We start from the raw sequence: 8,951 nt of genomic DNA, 5'->3' as shown, positions 1-8,951 counted from the left end.
TATAAGCATGTGCTTAGCATTACCCACATGAGCCATTCCACTGATGCCAATGGGGTAACTCAGGCAGAACTGAGACCTAATGTATGTCATCCCTGCTGGGCTGCTTATCTAAGAATTGATGGAAACGGCCTATTGGGTTATATTGCTCACTTCTACTCAGGACTGTTCCCAGTACTGTTCACAGTGATGGCAGCATCTACCTGCTGCTTAAAATTGTTCAGCAGTGCAATACGCTTAACTAGTGGGGAAATTTTGTTCTCGGTGTTCCTTGTTGGCTATCGTGGGCACTCACATGGCCCCTGTTCCCAGAGTCCTGGAGCACTTGGTAATGTACTTAGCTTCACAATACCCGTCCACAGCAGAGGAAGGAAATTGCTTTGATCCTCACTTTCCAGAGAGGGGAAGTGGCAGTGGCAGCAGCTGGGTCCCAGGACTGGCCCACATTGGACCTGAGCTGGGTCATTCCAGCCTTTGACCAGGAAAACACCACTAACAGCTGAGCTTGTGCTTTAACCACACAACTATCCTTCACCTCCATTTCCCTTTGTCACTAACCTCCTGAATTATACCTGTCACTTTCTTCTACCCCAGAGCTTCCTAGAGCAAGCAGGATGCTTTGTGCTGATGCACAGATTAGACACTAATTCTGAAATAAAGCACACAACAGAAATGACAGCTTGGAGAATGAGTTGAGCTTGTCCTGGTTACATCTGACCAGTGGCTGGCCTCTGCTGCGTTGATAATACTCCTTAAAGGAAGGTCTTAAGAAGGTGGCATTTCTCTGGAACATATGCTTATTCAGAAGTCCCCACACCCTCCTCCCCTCAGTCTCCCTGGAGTGCCCTTTCCCCACCACCCTGCCATCCCTACAAGGCGGTACAACAGCTTTCATGCAGTTGCAGTTCCCTTCAACTGCACTTCCATCAAGCTTCCCATGAGATCTTCACTCAAGTCTCCATGGAGGATCGTGTCCACCGAAGCCTGGGACACTAGCTGATCTCATCCTGCTCGCTCTCATACAGAATGAGGAAAATTCTGATGGTTCATCTCTTTCTATATGATCAATGGAGCTCATATGCATTCATCACCTGAAGTGGAGATCTTGCTATTTTAACCCTACCCTAGATTAGCCTTGTCTTTTAACAGTGGAGGGTAGATGGGACTGCATGGGTCAGATCCTCTGCCAGGATAGATCACCAAGACTAAAATTTGGCTCCAATTTAGCAAGCTGCAGGAAGTTGCCAGCACGCACTGAGTACACCAAAAAAGACTTGGTGATGGCTAACCTGTGCAGCTCTGTTCCTTCTGGGGAGTCACTTACAGTGGTGCTGAGTCACCAATCCATTAAGCAAGACAGCCTGGGAACAGCACTGGGAAAGCCTGCTGTTTGTATGGAGCTAGCAGAGAAGTGCTGATTTGTTCAGATTCACAGTTTAAGGCTGGAAGGGACTTCATGAGATCACTGGGTCCAGCCCCTCCCTGCTCTGGGCAGGAAAGACTGGTGTGGTCAAATAAGCCCAGCAAGGTTTTGTTGAAGTAATCTACCTGGATTACTTCAACAAATCAGCCCTGTTCAGAGGTCTGGCACTTTGAAGTTGTGATGGATACTCACTCTGAATCTCCTTACACGGGCACTATGGAGGCAGACTGAAAAAAACCCACTTATCTAGATGTCCAGTGCCACCACAAATGCCTTTTAAATGTCACAGATTTGGGCTGAACCAAGTTCCAGGACACAGGCTCAATGCAAGCAATCCTGCTTGAGCCCCCACGATGGAGGGCTGGCTGTGGCTGGAGGGGTAGCTACGTTCCACAGACCGAGAAGCCGGGCCTGGCAGTTGGTTTGCTCAGCAGGAGGTGCTGGAGCAGCTGGAACGAGGGGCCTTGGCACAGCTCTGTGTGGGAAGTTTCCATAACACCTGCCTACACGAAGTCTGTCTTTAGACAATCCTGCTCTGGATTGTGTTTTTTTTTTCTCCTTTTCTTTTTTTCTCCCTGCCCCCCTCCACCCCCCCCCCATACAAACCACAATTAAATTAACCAAATTGAAGATGAAAATGACATGCTGCTCCTCTCTGCATGTGCGTGGGGGGGTGGGGTTAAGGTACAGTCTGTAGCAGGGATGGGCAATTATTCAGGTTGGAGAGCCACTTCAGGAATTTGGGTGAGCTATTGCGGGCCAAAGGGGATGGGTGCTGACCTGGCCTGGAGTGGGAATGGGTGAGGAGTGGTGCAATTGGTCAGGTCTGCCCTGCACCCACTGCCAGGGGCACCAGCCGGAGCAGGTGTGTGTGGTCCCCCTGGAGACCAGTCGGGAACCTTGTGGGCAGGGTGTGCTTTGCTGGGAAAACAGGATGGGGAGCGGTGTCTGGGAGCAGGGTGGGTGGCCTGGGGCTGGGGCTGGGGCTGGGGCTGGGATGGCAGGGCTGACGGTACAGGCTGGGAGCAGAGCCATGATCCGCTCCCCACACACCCCTGCCCAAGGAACTGGCACCGTCCCAGGGATGTGCAGGGAGCGGATTGCGACTCTGCCATAGCCCCGCGATCCCGGCCCCACCCGTCCGGCTCCCAGACCCTGCTCCCCTCCTGCCTGTGGCCCCACTTCCTTCACCTGGACAAGCACACCCTGCTCATGGGGGTCCCTGCAGGTCTCCATGGAGATCCTGCCTGCCAGCCCCATCCAGCACCCCCAGGGTATGGGGCAGATGGGCAGTGGGGCCAGGCCAGCAGCAACCTTGATGCTACCAGCAGCAGCTGGAAGGAGCTGCTGTCGCCAAGGCTGCTAGGAAGTGGAGTCCAGCAGCCCCATTGCTCCAGCCCTAGCCCCGCTGGGAGTAGCAGAACTGGCCGCACACCTCATGACCCACGCTGCCGACCGCGCCTGGGCCGGGATAGCTGAGGGTTCCACCACGGGATGGATAAAACCCCTTGAGGGACTGAATCCAGCCCATGGGCCATATTTTGCTCCGGCTCCTGGTCTATAGTAACGTTTTCAAATCCCTGGAGACTTTCCCTAAAGCACTCCTTGTGACAGCTGATAAACCAGTCACTAGTGTGGCTGGAACGTGCTGGGGCAGTTGCCTTGGCATAATTTGAGATGGGTTGGAAGCCTTCGGCCTGTCTTCCTCTTACTCCCTGTCTCCCTTTAGCATGTGTTGATTCTAGCTCTGTCAGTCCCTTAGCTCATGGCACAAATGTGCTCTGAACTAGTAAAGACACAATGACTGTTGCAAGGTACATGGAAATTCAGGTTTTTCATATTCCCCCCACCAAGGGCTGCAGACTTGGTGTATAGATGTAGCATTTACCTATATTGTAGCCCAAAACCTAAACTATCACAAAGTGGTGGCTTTTTCAGGAAAATGAACATCCCCTAAATTTTACAAGTTTTGATATAGAACTTCTAAATTTCAGGACTTTTTCCTCAAAAATTCAAGTTCTAAGCTTGAGTTGAGCCCCTTTTGAAATACGCCACGTTGGGTCTCTCATAAAATTGGGAATTAGTGCAAAATCTTCATATCCCCCAGGTCTCTCTGTCATGGTTTTCTATGATTCTCCACTCTCATAACAAATACTCCTATCTACAGTACTCATTTACCCTGCAGTATGAGAGTAATTCATGGTCTTTAGTGTAACTGATCCTTACACACACTTTGAGGTTGGAAAAAGTTGGTTACCTCCATTTGCCAGCTGGACTACTGTTGCTATAGTTTGCTAAGTGACTTGCCCAAGGTCCTACACACAGTCTGTAGCAAAGCAGAGTCCAGTTTCCCACACCCATGAGCTAAAGAGTGGCCCTATTCTTGATGGACAGAAATGGGTAGGCAACATGAAAACAACCTGGCATCAGCAGCTGCTATTGACTTCAATAGGATTTACCAGAGCCTGATGCTTCTGAGAAGTACATGCTGAAATATACTACATGGGGCATCTGTGCACCCCTACCCGTCTGTTGGTTCAGAGCCTGGCTGTATGGCAGAGTATTCGAATTCCTGAAGCCAAGTCATTCTCCCCGTCTGCATTCCAGGACCATCTCAGTGCCCCACACAGGGCTCCACTGAGCCAGGCACTGAACAGTCATATTGCAGCCCCAGGTCTCGGGGACAGGGAGAGGGGTAACCAGGCTGTGAATTCCATATCATACTAGCACAAGGAAGATCATGATAAATTAAGGAGCCAGATCATGAGCTGGTGTGAATTGACATAGCTGCAAGAGCAGCCCACACTAAAGTGAATGAAGTCACTTGTGTAAGCTGCAGATCTGACCTATACAGTAAAAACCTGAGGTTCCAGCAGTGATGCTAATACTGGCGCATTGTGCATGCACATACCTCTATCTAGTCTGAACGCATCTCGCTCGGTCCGTTACCAAGCATGCTGCACATCTGGGATGGTTCAGCACTGCAGTTAGAGTTTCCACTTTATCTCCTGATTTGATGCAACTTTAACAAGCAGCCATTAAATTCTCTGAACACAAGATTGTTTTTCGCTCTTGCTTTCTCTGCAGCATGCGGAGAACAGTGCAGTGCAGTTGGTGACTTTCCTAGCAAAGTGAATTGGCCAGCCAGGGTCAAAAAAAGAACATCTGGTGAAACAGTCCAAGAGACAGTCTCGGCAGGTTTAGATCCACGGGGAGGAAAGTGATCTAGACCCTCAGCTCCTCCTACAATCTTCCCCTCTGCCCAAGGCATTATAGTCAAAGCACTGACACACCATAGGTGGATGAGAGAAGCTGATGCCTCTCTCTTATGAAAGACTATCTATCTTTCTAATGTGTCCTTGTTGTCAGTGTGCTTGTGTACTGGCTATGGAGACCTGCCTAATGAAATCTGGGTTGGCTGAGGAGCATTGTGCCTTTAGGACAACTGCATCAAATGCTCTTTGTGAAAGCATCTAGCATGCCAGCAACACACCCACTCAGGGTGGGCCCCACCACACCCACTCTCTCCAGGCAGGCTTGTTTCACTGCTCAAACTGTATCCAAATGCAGCTAGCACTAGTGAGCTCTATATATGCTTGGAAAGAGTCCTCCCCACCTTTGCTCTACAGGGATATTTCACAGATGCACTCTCCCCCACTGCAGTACAAGCTTGCCTTGAAGCTTTGGTTCAAATGCTTCCCTCACCTTGCTACCTGCAAAAGCAGCTGCACTTGATTTCCTATCCCTCCCTCACCTTTGCCTGTGCTTACTCCTGCAAACAGACCCACCTGGCCAATGGGTGCATCTGAGAGCAACAAGGGCAAAGCTGGGCCTACAGACAGGTGAAAGGGTATGTATGCAGGGGAAGGGTGCACTTTTACTTAAGGCACTGAGTAAGCCTTGGAAAGTCTGTGATGGCAGTTCTACTGGTGCCCTGGTTTCCCATTGGTAATGGGGGTAGGATGAGCCTGGTTCCCTAGCCCCAGCCCCAAAGAGGGGACAATTTCCTGCCATCAGTGGCATACAGCCAGGCACAACAGGATCTCTCTGTGCAACCACACCACCAATTCCCACTGGTGCTAGTATCTAGCAGTTTATCCTATTGCTGCACCACGTGAGGATTCATGGCACCTGTCCCTGAGATGGGTGTGCTGCACCCAGCCCAGTGCTGCAGGAATGCTACCTTCCCCAGGAGCTGCAGTCTCTGTTCTGTCCTACCCTCCTCCCTCCTTCTCCAGGCAGATGGAAATTGGCAGGCCTCTCTTGCTGGCTTTTGGTATTAAAAAAATGCTAATTAAAAAAATTCATTACGAAAAGTTAATCATCTTCTGCTGTCCTGGGCCTGACAAAGCTTCCAAGCATGAATGGGGGAGCGGGAGTTGCTGCAGTCCCCAATTAAAGAGTCCTGATGTGTGTTGTTTGTTCGACAGAGCGTGGGCTGCCTCCAGCATTTGGGCTCCAGGACCTGGCCCCCTCCCTCCCCCATCCACACACTGCTCACAGCTCCTGGTGGTTCTACTCTGATAGCATGTGAAAGGCTCCAGTGTGGGCAGGGGACAATGATCCTACAGATCTGAGCCTGATCCAAAGCCTTTTTGGAGTTAATGGTAAGTTGTCCACTTACTGTGCGCCCAGGCTCTGTTTAGAGCCCTGGCCCAAGAGCATAGTGTGGCTGGTGCTGCTGAAGACTGGGCCCATGCACACTTAGCCGAGGGGTAGGGGGTGGGTGAGTGGGCATTTGCTGTAGTAAGGGACCTTGGACTGTTGGCTGGGCATACAGACAGCCATGTTGTCTTTGAGGCAGCAAATATTGGCGGGATGAGGAAGAAAGAGATCCTTCTCTTTCTACCCAGCTCCTTCACTGCCCTCTCCCATACTCCCCTTTTTTCATCACTGCAGATTCTTTTCGGCCTTCAGTCTTCTCTATTTTTGTCCTTTGGACCCTTCTGCTGACCTTAGCCATTCCCTTCCCACACTGTTCTCAAACTACTTGGTGGACGCCAAGCTGGATAAGCCAGATGGAGGAATGATTTTACTGACTTGGAGCTGCAGCATTAGAATCGCTCTTGCCTAGGTCACCGGCGTGCCGAGAGAGCAAAGGTGAGCTGGGAACTGGACCGGGTACAGCATCTTTCCTGGCTGCTCTCCTGCATACGTGCTGCAAGCCCCCTCAGGCTCTCTAATAAAGAAGCATCAGGAGTCCATAGTGCCACATACTACAGACATATCTGAGGGCACAGTGTCAAACCAGTCAGAGAGATGCCCCTTCCCCACTCCTGTTTTCATTCTCTATTGTACCTTGTCATTATTGTGGCCAGATCTCTAATACTGTCTAGCCCAAAGGCACTTAACCTACAGCCTGTGGGCTGGATTCAGCTCCTGAAGTGACTGGATCTGGCCTGTAGTGTGGGAGATCGGCAGCAAGCTGCTAAGCCTGGTGTATTCCCTTCCTTCCCTTGCACTGCTGCTGATCCTCTCACAGCCCTCCCTGCTCTGCTGTCTTCCCCACTCTCCCTGTCCTCCTGCTGACATTGGCACCCCCTTCTCCTCCCCTACTGGTGGAGAGCTGTGGCCCATACTACTAGACCTGCCACTCCAAAAAGTTGAGCTCCTGGCCCCTGTCTAGCCCATGGCCCCTGTCCTTGGGGAATGGAGTAAGGAAGAGTGCCCTGCCAAGCTGTGCCCATAAAACAAGCTCTGCTCCAGTACACTGGTAATGCAAGGAAATGCCTAGAGCAGTTCAGGCTTCTCCCGTGGGATCTGACTGCCCAGGACCTCTGTTGGGTTTTGTGGCCCTTGATCCTTCTTGGCAGAATCTCCCACAGAGGGCACAAAGGGCAGCTCTGTGACTCCCTCCCTGTACTGAGGAAGGGCACGAGAAATGACACTGTCAACTAATTACTGATACTGACTTCCCGGCTCGAGTCTCCTGTCCCAAGTTGTCTGCAGACTCAGGTAGATGTCTGAGCTTCCACAACAGCTGGGTCAGATGTTCATAACTGCTAGAGGCCTTTTTATCTTTTCCCAAATGAAAAGAACAAGGTATGAGCTGCAGAAGTGGCAGCATGGCTAAAGGACAAGGGAGGAGAAGGGGGGAAACAATACCAGCTATTTCTAAATCAGGCCTTTCTCTATGTTAAGCAGCATCTCCCTTCACACAACTACTGGGTGTGCACTGCTTCTGCCCCCTATGCGGTACGATCAGCTGGTCAGCCCCACAGCCGAGCAATTCTAACAGTGCTGCTGTCACTCAAGTGGCAAGGCTGGCCACAGGGTATGTCCCGCAGAGCCTCTGTCCAGCAGAGGGAAGCAGTGAACATGAACACTAACCACTTTATGGCAAGAGGCACAACAACAATCCCACAGGAGAGAGCAGGCTACAAATGCAAGAACCAAAAGATTGCTTCCCCAGTGCCAGCCCCAGCAACAGAGCTGAGGACAAGACCGGATGAGAGCCAAGTGCCATCAATTAGGCTGGCACTCAAGAAAGGGCTGGCACAAAACCTGTGGTTCTGTGATAGAAATGGCAGCTGGGAGAGAGCGAGAGAAAGGGCAAGGAGTGGAAGGGAACTGGCAACTTTCCTTTATCTGCCCCCTCCAGGACCTCCTATCTCTGCAAGTCAGACTCTGGCACTGTCCTTGTTCGCGCCAGCCTTGCTAGGTTGGGGCATAGACAGGGACAGCAACTGTCTGTCACACACTGCATTGCAGTGCATTAGGGAGGTCTGAGTGTGCATGCTGAAATATTAATTAATAACATTAGTTAATGCAGCCACAGGCAAGGGCGGGGCGGAGGAGAAATCCCCTGTTTAATCGAACACCAGCAGGTGGAGACAGGGCCCCAGAGGAAGGGAAAGATTGACAGGTCTTTTCTTCTGGGACAGAAGAACCACAGGGCTTGCAGGAGAGGGAGGGGGCTGTGTCTGCCTCCTCCCCAGACTCAAAGCACAAAAGTAAGAGATGGAGCTTGAGCCCCCCAAGAGGTTGATGCTGGCTCAGTCTGTACAGCTGGGGGACTGCCCTGCTCCACTCCTCGCACTTGGAGAGCAGCCAGCTGTAAAGCTCTGGGTAAGCTCCCAGATTCAAGGCAGGTTCTGGGCTCCAAAGGGAATATTTAGAGCCAGGGTTTTCTTTGGAGCACCTGTGTTAGAAGGTTTCTTCTCCCTGCTTCCCCCAGCCCCTGTTCAGGTAACACATTACACAATTAACTGCAGTCTGCACTGGAAACTTTTGCAGCCAGAGTTTGTGACATTGCTTTGGGCTGAAAGCAGAAGACTGGCCTCTTATGGAGATGCCAGTTCTCTATACAGGGCTGCACATAACATCAGCATTTTACCCACTGAACAGTAACATCTTCCAGCTCCAAGGAGTCTGAACTTGCTCTGAACCACCTGCTTCCTCCTTTCCCTACTGTTTCCTCCTCCTCCCCAACTCATGAGAGCAGGAGGTAGAGAGCTCAGCAGATAGGGACAGAATGGAGGAGACAGGGTGCTGTGCTGTGCTGTGCTGTGCTGTGCTGTGCTGTGCTGTG

This window comes from Gavialis gangeticus, unplaced genomic scaffold (genome assembly GCF_001723915.1).
Source record: "Gavialis gangeticus isolate Ggan-Ray unplaced genomic scaffold, GavGan_comp1, whole genome shotgun sequence".
NCBI lineage: Eukaryota > Metazoa > Chordata > Crocodylia > Gavialidae > Gavialis > Gavialis gangeticus.
This window is presented reverse-complemented; position numbering follows the sequence as displayed.